At 41.1% G+C, this 13,938-nt stretch overlaps 2 protein-coding genes across 3 annotated transcripts in view; one reads left to right on the forward strand and one right to left on the reverse strand.

Annotated features, from left to right (window-relative positions):
- The window catches only part of SEPTIN10 (septin 10), a 963,730-nt gene that overhangs the window by 125,886 nt on the left and 823,906 nt on the right, over positions 1 to 13,938 (forward strand). The window lies entirely within an intron of this gene.
- The window catches only part of SH3RF3 (SH3 domain containing ring finger 3), a 260,962-nt gene that overhangs the window by 64,802 nt on the left and 182,222 nt on the right, over positions 1 to 13,938 (reverse strand). The window lies entirely within an intron of this gene.

A 13,938-nucleotide genomic window follows, 5' to 3' on the forward strand; every position in this document is an offset into this window, starting at 1 on the left:
TTACTGTGAGGGTGGTGAGATACTGGAACAGGTTGCCCATATAACCTGTAGCTTCCCCATCAATGGATGTGTTCAAGGCCATGTTGGATGGGGCTTTGAACAATCTGGTCTAGCAGGAGGTGTCCCTGCCCATGCAGCGGGGTTGGAACTAGATGATCTTTAAGGTTTCTTCCAACCCAAACCATTCTATGATTCTATGACTGGGACAGGTCCCAAACCCATCATCTTGTTTGACATCTCTCAGTCAGCGAGGCAGGTCACAAGGAGCACAACAGCACATTTTGTTTCCCAAAACCTGTCCCAACCAAGCTCCAGGTTGATGCTCAATTTATTTAATTTTCGGAATCTGAGTGAGTTATTTCTATGCACTTCTTAACACCAGGAAAATCAAAAGAGAGGCAGAATAAGCACCCAGTTAAAAACACTGGTATTCCTCAAAACAGCTTGTCCCTGGTTGCAGAGGCAGAGCCAGGGTAAGGAGGCAGAAGCTTCATCATCAGTGTCTCACTATTGCCATGTCCATCATAGGCCTATGTTTGACATATGCCACATAGGGCTTTGATCCAGGGGTACAGCTTCCAAACCCTTCCAGTTTGATCTCCCTGCCTCCCACCTGACAAACACAGAGCTCTATCACCTCAATAGAGGAGGAACATGATGGCCACTGGAAGACTTAAAATGGGTCTCATCAGTCCCTCAAAGGGTTTAAAAATTGGCCTATAGCCCATGGAGGCAGCAGAGCACCAGGATGCTCAGGCTGGAGAGTTTTTAGGTGTATAGGGGTGCTACAATCATGGATGATACACGATGTGCACTTTGAAGTCAGCAGTACTTTCTGCACTCATTGCCAATAGATCTTTCCCTCGAGGGATACTAACAGCTGAGGAAAAATGTCACATTTCGCCAGCAGACCTTTATATTAAATTAGGATGCACCACAATATACTTGCATTTAATTAATAAAAACAACATATGAAAAAGGGAGCCACAGCTAACACACGTGCTTTTGCATATGCTGCTATTCTGAGACCCACATAAATTAGAGGTGCATGTAATACTATTCTGGACAAAAAACAGGCTATTTTTGTTTCTTTAACCACCATATGAATTACAGATGCACCTAAGAAACTCATTTGAGATCTTCTCAGGCTCTAAATGGAAAAACAAAAGAACAGTTGCTGCACCAAGGCAAGCCAATTTAGAAGCCCAATAGAAGTGAAACTGAAACGGAAAAAGAGAACAATGGAAAGATAACAACAGAAGTGTGCAGTTTAACAAATATGTAATTGAATAGCTTTTATGACTCCCAATCATTGTCACCATGCTGTAAATATAAGTAAGAAATAGATATTGCTAGCCTTATGCCAGTTCTCCCAAGTCTGAAAGCACTTCTGACTCTACAAGGACTTATTCTGAGTAACAGGCAATAAACACACTAACACTTGGAAAGTAAACATCAACTTGCAGGGTCCTTCATTCTGTGACAGCTTCCACCAAGTCAACCAAGTGCCTCCAATTAATGATGCTCCACTACTGTCAGAGCTGCTGGGAGTTCTGCAACCATTCAATTAGCAGCCCATTTTCCCAGCTGCACTCTCCAACTTGAGCCCAGGCTTACAGCCGACATAGTGCACTGCACCTGCCAATTTTTGCCAATAACAGCTGATCCTGTTTCAGATTTTTCAAGAATGTCCATTATTTCCCACTTCATCATGCACTAAATTGGTACAACCTAATATTTGCCAGCAGGCTCCAACTTGCAAGGAAGCCAGATGGCTCCCCTCCTTTAAGTAGGTGTTACAGCTCCGCTCACCCGATTGATGGAGATAGTCTAGCTGAATTATTTGAAATATTAAGAAGAAAAGGAGAAAGACATTGAATATAAATTATTATTTTTTACAGCAGAGGGTGAGAAAAAGACTTTGCTTTGACATGGGCAAATATAGAATTTAAAAAAAAGAGTTTAGAATGTCCTGATTTTACAACAATGCTCCATATAACAATGATATGTCTCAGCTCTATATCAAAACTCTAATTTCTCTTGTAAAAATTAGATTAAAAATCCCATTTAAAACTGAAGCTATTCTTTTCAAAACAACAAACCCTTTTTTTTTTTTTTTGTTCAAAGCAAAACCTAGTTAAAAACGTCAATAAGAGAGCTAGCATCTAAACATGGAGTGATAAAAAATAGCCCTGTATTGATACAAACAAATTAATTCTCAATATCAGTAGAAGATTAAAGGCAAAAAGAAAACCTCTCCTCAAAACAGTAAAGCTAATGAACTTTTAGGAATGTCAAAGTCTTCCTGAAATACAGGGAAAAAATTATTTTGGTCTGCCAAAATAAAAAAAATGCTTTATAGCTTTACAACTTTATTTTTGTAGAGAACTGTTTTTAAACAGCCTTTGTACACAGACGCTGGAAAGTACTTCCCAAACAGGCTATGATTACCAGAGAAAAGTTTCTGCTTACAACTTTGTAAAAGCGAAGGGTGCTGTCTCTTCACAAAGTACTTTCAGAAACCCTTTTAAAAACATAAACATGATTGCAAATTTCTTATTATAAACTCTGAGTATGTAAACAAGCATTGCTTTCTGGTGTCTGTCATCTGATCTTCAGGCAGATCTGCTTCCAGAGGAGAAGCTTAATGGAAAGTTCTGACCCACAGTCTCAGGAATTTGACATTTCTGGAAGGCTGTAGCTCTTGTAACAAGCCCTAATACTAAAACTTAGCTTTCTCTCCCATTTTTGATCCTCTAGAAAGGGTCTGAAATTTTGGTCTTGCTTATCCCTAAGAGTAATATGTTCTTGAGATTGCAGCAGGATTGATTTTACCTCAAACCCATTCCGTTACAAGGGGATGTCCTAGAAAACATGATACATGATTTAGGGGGATAAGGCTTGGGTTTGAATGCCAACCAGTCAAACATTCCCAGCCACCTTGCAATCCTTGGTCTGGGAATGCAAACCCTTTTGATGGCAAGCCTTATAGCAGCTGAGGCAGCCTACCGTGCAAGAGGTGGGATGAAATGATACGGCCAAACTGTTTACAGCATCTCAACAACTATTGACTGTGGGTGCTGCATGCTGAGATAAGGATGCACCAGCCTCAGTTCATAGAGCTAGTTTGCCTGTTTCTCAGGAAGGCATTTCTCAGCTGCAAGGAACCTCACTGGAGACAGCTCCAGCTTGCCTGGTTTTGAGAGTGACAGAGGGTGTGTGTGGAATATCTCCATGCACAGAGTCTTGTTCACCTCCAAACAACCTTTTCCCACAAAGTGAGCAGTAACCAAGCTCTGTTCTTTAAAAATTTGCTGACCTTGATCAGGGAGCCACACTGCTCTCCCCACCACAATGCAAGCTGTCATGACTTTGGCCTCCAGCCAGACAGGCCATGCAGTATGAGCTAAGGGGGAGGTTTTTTCTGTTTCTGGCTTTTAGATATCACTATTTTAGATATTCTACTTGAGACTTTACCGTATGGGTGACAAAGGTATAAACATTAAGCTACCTCACTCAGGATTTTTCCACTGCCAAAATTTATTTTCTAGGAGTCTCTAGATAAACCTCATTCTTCTGTAGAACGCATTACAGTGACTTTCTCTCTTCCTTTGTCTTTGTTGCACATGCTTGCACACAATCACATATACACTCACCCTGGCTCCTGATACATGTAGCTTTAAAAGGGGCTACCTGTAAACACCTTCAACATATTTCCCTGTTAAGGATAAGGGGACACAGGAGAGAAACTGCCATCTGCACTGTCCCCACATGGGACTAAAGATGTCCTTTATATCCCAATGTGATGCACTTATTCACATATACCAGATGGGAGGAAGAGTGAAGAAAAAGCTACTTCTCCTCCAGTGTGTGTCACAATACTAGTTTTAGTCCAAATAACAAATTATTACTCTGGAACTTATTGTTATTATGGAACAAGACAGAAGCATGGGAAATTTAGGTCAGATTTAAATAATTAACCTTTACTGCACCTCCCTTGACAAATATGACAGCATGTTCACTATTCCATGGTAGTGGCAAAATTGTTCCAGCCCAGTTTATATCTCCAAAGGACACCTTGATACACAGTGCTCACCACAGCAGCTCCTGGGTTGTTGCAGTTCACTGATGGTGCTGTCTTCTGTAAGATGGAGGACAGTAAGTCTTATTCTGCTATTCAACACTCTTAACTTTCTAGTAATTTAGGTCTCAGTAAGGGATTAATTTCTGACTGATATCTGAGCTGCCAAAGAGAGGACCTTGCTGTGTTTCTGGTTTAGCAACACACTTCAGCAGGTACTTTACTACACAGAATAAGGTATCACTAGTGGGACTAAAATACCAGTCTTTTCTGAATAAGGAAGAATTACTTAAATTCCCAGTGTTACACATGTGCTTAAGTATTTTGTAAAAATTTTAACCTGGGGACTGCTAATTTTTATACTTTACAGTTCATAAATATTGAGAAGATCATACACATCCCTATTTTATGCTTTGCAGAAACTTCAGCAATTTGGAGTTCCATAGCTGATTTTATGATTAAAATAAACAGCCTGAACTTACTACTGCATTTTCACTTCAGAGTAGTTACTTTTAGGAAATATTAATTTATTAGGCTCTCATTAAATTAGTTTCAGTAGTATTATAATTTATGTTCTGAAGCTCAGTGAGGTTATTAAGTAAATAAGGGCATAACTATACAAGAGGCTCTGGTCTCTGCTAGGACAGCATCTAGGTCTCTGAGAGGACAGCATCTGTGAAAGCATTTTCATCCCCAAAAAGCAGTGTTTTAGAAAGCTAAAGCAGCTTTTCCTTACTGTTATCCCTACTGTAGCCAAGTAGCAAAACACCCTTTGACTCAATTAAGTGTCTCAGTGGGAGAAAGTACATAACACGTTACCTAATACTTTATGTGTTCATTGAGCAAGTTAGTACAGAGGATGCACAGCAGTTCCAAGGACTTACTAATGGGATATCAGCAGACAAAGTTGTGCCAAAGGGTCTTCAACCAAGTCATATTGAATGCATCTATAATTTTCCTCATTTATATGTTTTGTATCTTCAGTTTTAAAAATGTTTAGAGAAAGCCTCACAAGTTCTCCATGGACAGTTTAAATTCATTGGAAAGAAGCTACAAAATCCTATCTTAATTATTCATTTAGGCACCATCTTCTAATGAAGAATCATTAGTAAGGCACAGTTTAAGTGACAATATTGTAGCTAAAAGAAAGCATTATTTAATGTTTTTGTATTAATCTCTAACAACCCACTATTGCCTTTTCTAATTTATTGCCAGGGAAGGACAAGCAAATGTGGAACGGATTTTCTGCAAGTGGTTTATCCATGAGGGAAGATGGATTTCTGAAACCCCACACTGTGATTGAGAGCAGTTATTCCACACACCCAGAAAAATACAAGAAGTGCAGTACACGTGCTCGCTTGAACACATTCACATGGAGTGACAGCTGCAGAATTACTTTGTTAGGACCCAATTCAGACTTCAAGTGTCCTGTTCTTCCAGTCGCAGGCTGAGGCATACATCTCATTCCCTTTTCTAAAAGCCTGCTAAATATGTTAGCGTGTTCTCAAGGAAGGAAGTCCCTAAAACTGTAGAGCAGATATTTTTCCTAAAAAGGGTCATACATGTGTGTACTTATGTGCAGTCCAGAAAAAGCAAGCCAATAATACTTGTCTACAATGTGGTTCCCTGAAAGGCCACGGTACTTAGCAATCTATTTCCCTGTCTTACAAGGTCTTTCTCATTTAGCAGCAATGTCACTTCTAACACACTGAGAGGCTGGAGGAATGTAGCATATTAGAACAGCATGTGCTTGGACGAGCGTGTCATCATGATCTTGCAGAATGAAAATAAATGATGCGTGCAGCAGAAGTAAACACTAAGCCTTGGGTGGTGGACTGGGATTTTTTTTTTCTTTCCCTTTTTTCCAAATAGTTTTAAGATGGAAAATAGTTTGCAGTGATGGAGAACAAACACATGGCTTGGTGAATCCCAGAAAAACTGTGCAGTCTGCTGCAAAGTCTGCTCAGAAGCAAAGAGAAGTGAGTTTCTTTATGGAAACTAAGGTCCAAATCACTGAGAAGAAAGAGAATACAACTAAATGCAATGCCATTAAAAATAGATTAAATCCCCCAAAAGAAGTATGCTTTCTGCATCCCACTCCACTCCCTGAAACAATTCTAGCTATCTAGCCTTCAGCTCCAAGTATGAGGACTATCTTACTCTGATCTGTCATTTCTGAATCTCAGATCTTCTGTGCATCTTCAATGTGCCTAAGGATTTCCTTCTCTTTTCTTCCTATCTGTCCTCTATGGACACCCTTTTTCATAATGAGATGCTCATGACTGCCCCAAAACTCCTTTGAAAGCAAGAAATGTAACCAAATACAGCTTTACTCAACATCAGAAAGAGTGGGAGAATCTAGCCTATTTTTACTTATAAATTATTCAGAAAGCTAAATAAAAAGTGCAGTCATTAATTCATAGGCTTGATCCTTATTCTTTTGAAGTCAGTGGCAAAACTCCAGCTGCCTTCAACGGTGGAAGGACTGGTACCCATCTGGCACCAATTTCAGTACCAGAACAGTCCCTGTTGGTGCTTCAGAGGAGTTTATTATTTTTTTCATTAAAACACAAAACTCATTTGAACTTAACTACTTCCCAGGAATATGCCTGTTTGACAAGACGTCCATCAGGAAACCACTTCTCAGATGAAGTTTCTCAGCTAAGACACAGAAATGATCAAGACTACAGTGTTCACCTGGAGTTCACCTGGGTACCTGGGCTCCTGGCTCAAAGTCCTTGTGTGGAGGAACAGCCATGGGAGACCTGAAACAACACTGGCCCTTTCCTAGTAGAAAGCCACCAGCTTTCTGGCTATGCTGAGTCTTCTTCACTCTTGTTCTTGTTAAATGGAAAAACCTGTGACTCTGCTTCTGAATGCAGGTGTCTGCCCACCTGCACAAGTGTGTGACCCAAGTAATTATAAATGGGATTGTGAACCAGGCAGTATCATGCTCATATTGCTTGGACTCTTGTCTTCTTGATAGCTGCACTGTGCACACATGCTGCCAGACATGACATCGTGCCCTTTTTCTCATTCTCTGAGATTTGTTCCTGGAAATATTGTTCTTGAAAATACTGGTTTTGTAATGTTCAGAGTTTGTGAAGGAAGCAACAATATCTGTCTTTTTTGAAGGAAAACACTTGCTTCCAACTCAATGTGATAAAGGATAGGAATGAAAGAGTATATATATATATATATATATGTATATATATATATATATATATATATTTGTTGAAGTCCTTTCTAAATTTGATAATCAAGGCATTCTGGTGGACAATGAAGAAAAGGCCCACATGCATCTCACATTATCAAGCTTATCTGCTGAAATAACGAAGTTAGTTAAATCTGTGAAGCCCTTGGAAGCCCTTGGAATTGCAGCACTAGGAGCACGTGGGACAGCCAAAGTAATTTTTTAAGTACTGCAAGGTTTTGCCTACACTGAGCAAGCAAGGAGTCTGTGTTGCAGTGATTTACAACTTTGTGTAGAATACAAATCTTATGCAATCGGGGAAAATTAAGCTTTATGTGCTGCAACTGAAGATTACCTGGGGGAAATCACACACAAATAAATGTACTTCTGTCACTATCTCTGATAGAGAAGTGAAATGAAGAATGAAAGCAAATGCCAAGTAAATGTTTTGGTTCAATTGCTTGTAAAAGGAACCAAGGTATATACACTTCCAGCAGATATTAGCACTAAAGGGTTGTGATAAACAGCCTTTGCCCTGCGTGTGCTATGTTTAGGAAAGACATTTTTTACTACAGAGTCTTCTGGCTCCTATTGCCCAAATACAAGCCAGAGAAGTATTGCTGGATGCGGTACAGGGTATTTGCAATAGAATAACACCCCATGGGGCTGTACAGTTAGTTAGTGTGTGTGTGTAGCTCCTGCTACACAACATGGGGTTGCTGATTGTGGTGGAAAGTTGCAGCATCAGCTCCGAGGCCACACTGAATGCTTCACTGGGAGCAGCCTATATCAAAGGATGCCAGCCACCAATCACAAAAGCTACTAGGTCATTGGAGAGCTGTGTCCAGGCTTTGAGTTCAGTATTTGCCAGTCGGGGTGAAAATATGTGTCAGGACATGATGTGCTGCTCTTCCACCCAAGCCCTAGAGGGACAGTTCTGAGATGTTTCTTTGAAATGGGAGATGAACCTTTTGTGTTTGAGTTGGGCAGCAGCACGCCAGGATACACAGAGCATCCGTGTGACAGAGAGACCAGCCTTCTTACCTACCTACACAGATGCAAAAAAAGGAGTTGTTCTGAGACACATATAACTTGCCAGCCTGAGTTTGCATCTTGTAGTTGCCTTATTCTGTGGCTATTACAGTGTAAACTCTACTTGAAATTAACTGCCCATTTAAAATGCCTCCTTCCCAATACATATGCTGGTCCCTGGTACGACAGCACAGCTCTCTTTTCCCTCTATGGGAGAACTACTTTGCATCCTTCTTCAGTCTATGCAGTGATCACTTATGTTAAATCAATGTTTACAGGAGGTTGTCTTACCTTGGAGACCTTTATACTTCTGCCATATTTGTTAAAAGGTAGACAGCAGACTGGGATGGCATTAGGAAGCAGGGGCTGTTGCACATGGCATAATCATGCACATCTCAGCTGTGTAGGAAGCCTGACTAGTAGCTGAAAGCTCTGAAAGCCAGTCTGTAAGATACGAAAATGTGTTTTCTGTGCTATATGATGATGTAATTGTGTTCATAACCCTCCCCCCTGATCTTGTGAAAGAAAAACGTGACAAGGCTGAACTGTGACGAATTCCCTCGAGTCTGCAAATTCTTGACTGAAAATGGCAGCATTCAGCCTCACACTCATGACATGACTGACTGGAGGAACCATTTTCAGCCTTTTTTGGGGAATCTGAGATGTTAAAACATTATTTGGTACAATGCTGAGGTCAGAGTCAGATGTCTCTCCACTGCCTTGCCAACAGCTGCTGTCAAGGAGTTAATTGAGCTTTCTGGCTATCAAACTAGAAAATGCTATTTGTTCAACTTCCTAAGTCTGATTTCTGGTTTCGGGTAAAGGACACGTACCCAGAGCCATTGAGTCGTGCAGTGAAGCAGCTAGTGCCCTTCCTTCTTGTATGCTCATCTAAAGCCGGATTCATGCTTTGGTTGCTGTCAAAGCTCTGCCCCAGGTGTCACTGCTAGATAAGAGATGTGCCATTTCTTCAGCACCAATGAGCTTTGAGCAGATCTTTTAGGATGCTCAGGCACATGTGTCACATTACTGCAATAAAGTACGATGATTGCTGGCATTAGTCACTTTTATGACATCCATATGCAAATGCTGTTTATGTTAGCATGCTACAACTGGAAGGAATTTTGGAAAACCACTGCTCTAGGCCATGCTGTTTGAGTTCTGAGATGGCAAAATTAATGGGCTAGCAAAAAATCCACACAGTAGGAAATCTTTCTGAAAGTGCAGAACTCTGTGTTGTTTTTTTTTTTCCTGTTTGTGGAATTACTCAAACTCAAATATTTTCCTAACACATTCCTCTCTGAAAATGAACTGCCCTGGGTTGCACCTACATTCTGTAGACAGAGAGACAAGTTGTCCTGAGGAAATGGAATTTTTGCAAACTGTGACTACACCATGCAATGCAATCACTCAGAGACATTTATTAATAACACTTTTATTATTATTTTGTTATTAAATGTTGAAGAACTCCCACCATGGATCACAACTCTGTTGTGAGAAGCAATACATAAACACAGAGCAACAAGACAGCTTTTGGCCCAAAGAAAGTTCTATTTAAGATGAGGACAAGAGACAATATATAGACAAAATATATGAGACAGTCTTATCAGCAAGCTGGACAGAGGATTTTACACAAGATAAATCCTCTGTAGGCATCACAGCCAAGAACAATTTTAGAGAGGAGTCTGGAAGAGCAATGTTGATGCAGATATGTGGATGTTTTTGAACCATTCACCACAACAGTGAAGAACAGAGCACCATGGAAGAAAACGAGAATTTCAAAAACTGACAAAGTGATTGGCATCACTGGCTGATCAAAGACAGGGATTGATCTTCAGTAGTAATTAACAGAGAAGGGTAGAGAGAGTAATGAGTAATCAAAGGTTTGCAAGTAAGGGCAAGTTGTACGGGCTTTTACAGGAGAGAAAAGAGCTTCAGAGAGAAAGAAAGAAGTAGTAGCAGATGAGTACTCTGGATGGTCATGAGTGAGGTGGGTCTGCATATGCTAAGGACCCATAAAAAGGATGTAGCTATAATCAGGATATGAGATGATGAGTTTGATCTTTATGAACACTCAGCAATCAGAATGGCCAAAGACTAGGTAGGATTGCCAGCCACATGGAAGAATTTAGTTGGGTGTGAGGATGTGATACCCATTGGCTCTTTATTACTTACCACTAAAGTACATTGATTCCTCTTTAGCCAGTGACCAAATAGGAACAGTAACACACTTATTTCTGACTGTGTACTGCACTGAAACCTCAGGTATGTGTTGAGTAAGAGTTGCTCTTGCAAAAGCACACTGATGTGTCACTGGAGTGGTGTGGAGCTGCCTTTGCCATGACGTTAAAGTCTGCCCTCAGGGGTGCTTCTGTACCCTCAAGGATCCCCATATGACAAAACCTTGTGCTTGAGACAGAGCATGGCCACAGGCAGTAACTGGCCAGGGTTAAACCATGACAGCACTACAGCTGGCCAGGGTTAAACCATGACAGCACTACAGCTGTGGGGCAGAGAAGCTCAGTACCAGTTACCAAGAGCTCCCAGACCCTGTCATGGGCTGGGAGACTGCTAAGAATGCGGTATCAATCATCTATAGCCCTCCTTTGAGGGAAAGTAAAAAGCAAGAACCCACCATTCTTCTTCCTGGGCTGGGAAAAGAAAAAGGACAGAAGAGGAAGACAGGCCTGAAAATTTCTTACTCTGTTTCTGAGGTAGAGGCAGATCAGAGAAAAGGGATTCAAGGACATGACCATGAAGAAACATGCCACTGAGCTTTACTTTCCCCACCAACAGCAGTGTAGGCAGGGAGTGCTCTCCCTCCTGCTGGCTTACTTTGTTCTCAAGAAACAGTAACATGAGGCAGAGCTGCCTCTTCTCCCAGTGCTGTCCTCTTAGCCACAGGGTAAGAGGAGAACATGTCCAGCATGTGTCCATGACTGCCTGAATACTCTGGCGCCTCTTCTGCTTTGTTCCAAGGTTTCCAGAAAAATTCTGTTACGAAAAATTCTATTATGGAAACCTCTCTCATGAAATTTCCTGTCAATTTGATTCAATTGTGTCTAAACAGATCGGAAGACTTCAAAGTCAGATTTAGAGCAGGACACTCCCTCCAGCCTTACTTAAACAGAGGCTAATACTATTAACGTTGCTTATGGAGTACCTAGTGCAGCTTTGTCAGAAAATTATAACTTAATAAAATAACTAGATAGATTGTAGGAGGTAGAGAAGGTTGCTTGCACAAAGCCCCACACTCCTCACCTCTCCATTTTGGTGGGATGGCATCAAGTGCCATTCAATGGCAGCATCGCCTGCAGGGTATCTCGGGGTGAGGTTTGCTGCCTCAGTCATGTTTTCCTGCAGTGAATGTGAGAAGCCACAAGTCATCCTTTCCCATCTTCCTACTTTCTGCACTGTATCAGCAAGGCTGTTCATGAGGCTATGCAGTAAATGGGATGATGGAACAGGTATGACTGAAAAGTAAATAAAAACAATGACAGCTTAAATGAATAGCTTTCAATAGGGTGAGTTCCCTGATCCATATCAACACACAGCCACATGTCTGGCAGTCTTGGAACAAGGAAGGCAGAAGGAAAGTGTTGTCACAGATGAGGCAAAAGCAGGACAGTCCCTTTGGCAGCAGCACTTGCTTTTCTCAGAATAAAATAACACCACTATTACACCCAAAAATGGTGCAGCAGTAGATAAAATAAACAATGGCTGGTGTACTTTGTAAAGGAACAAAGTAAAGAAAAACAAGGACTCCTATGTAATTTCTTCTACAGGATAGACTAAACACAAAGGGGTGAGCCTTCAAGAATACCGTGTGTTTTAGAGAAAAACTGGGAAAGACAGAGAACTCCAAATTAATTCCAACTATCTCTCCCTGCTTCTTATTTTTGTTTTTAATTTGCTTGTATTGATTCTTCCTCTAGTCTTTTGAACTTGGTTTTCTCAACATTCAGCTTCAACACCTAAGAAAATATTAGAGGATTTGAGACTTAACTCAAACATCTGGTTTTGGCAGAGCTAATGGCATTTTTAGGCTAAAAATCAACTTCATATGTTATTTTTTTTGTTTGAAGCATGCATTCAGCACACACAAGCACTCCCGGGTTTCTTTGTGCCTAGCATAAAGACAGTTTGACCAATCCAGGATCTGCCACAGTAAGAAGTAAGGAAAGCGGTAAAAATCCATAACTTCATCCTATTAGGAAACCATTCCTCTTGAAACTACTCCTCTTTGAAGCTTAAAGGGTCACGCTCAACCACATTTTGTGACTCTTCTCCATGGTCGAATAATATTTATGTAACATGCCATCTTCTGAAATCAGAGATCAGAGGAAGCTCTAACAGGCACCCCCCAGCAGATCATTTATGGTGTCACTGACATCAGCTTTCCCTTCTGTCCCTCTGATGGAGGTCATCCCACCCACCACAGGCACAGCAAAGGACAACATGTGCTTCTTCCTCCTCCAGGTCCTTCCACATGCTGGGATTTTAACATTGGAACCACTTTTCTTTGGCAGTCCCAGAACCAGTGCCGCAGCTGACACATGGAAACACCAGAAGGCTGTGGCCACCCCCAAGGGGCCAGAGAAGACAGCCCTTTTGGCATCTCCCAAAACCCTTGCACTATCCCTCTGTGGATGCATTTGGATTAAAGATCTCTACTCTGAGGGTTTTAGGGCACAAGGAAAGCTCCTCAAGAAAGAAGCTAATTAAAATGTGCAGCATACACTAATAATGACACTAGGAAACAAAATGAAGAATGTCTGTGTGAGAAAAAAAATCCTCTATGCTTTTATTTTTACTTAGCTGCTAGACAAATCATGTATCTGTTGACATAAAGCTTCTTAATATACATTCATGCATCAGCTCTAGGTAAGTGAGACTGAAAGATACTTAATTTTCAAAAGGAAAAAGATCCCAAGAATTCAGCAGCACTGAAGCAACCTTTAGAAGCTGTCAGAGGAGATCAATGGCTGGAAAAGACAAAAGCCCTGTTCTCGTGCCTCCTGGAGAGGCATGTGATGTGCTGATGAAGTTGGTCTAGAGCTGCTCCAAGACCCCGGGATACGGGATATGCTCAATGGGGAATGCCAATTTCTAGTCCTTGGAAACCTGCACCATTGCTGAAACATTTCACTCCAATGGTTGTGTGCCATCAGGCTGCTGAGCACCACCGGGAAGTCCAAATGCTAAACCTAAGTATTCTGTTACCTGTTGAGTTGGTACTTCCGAGTAGATACGAGGTCCAATGGACTGATGCTTTGCCTGAGTTACTTTTCTACTTGAAACATTGCAAGACCACATGAACAATTACTTTTTTTGTGTGTAGAAGAGACTTCCTCAACACCCATGGCAGGCCTCAGCTATCACAGGAGCAGAATAAAGAAGTAATGGGTAATAAAGAGTTCACTTAAGCCTCCCCAAGATTTGCCGTACACGTGTCTACGTGTTGCAAAAATGCCCTGTACAGATATGGAAGTTATATATGCTTTTGAAATGGGCTAACTTGCTGAGGTTGTGTGCTTAAGCTGGCTGGGTTGGAAACCTTCTATAAATAACCCCAGAGAGTTATTTTTAAAAAAATCTAGGAAATTCAGATGTTACTCATCATGGGAGGCTG

This window comes from Apus apus, chromosome 1 (assembly GCF_020740795.1).
Source record: "Apus apus isolate bApuApu2 chromosome 1, bApuApu2.pri.cur, whole genome shotgun sequence".
NCBI classification, from domain to species: domain Eukaryota; kingdom Metazoa; phylum Chordata; class Aves; order Apodiformes; family Apodidae; genus Apus; species Apus apus.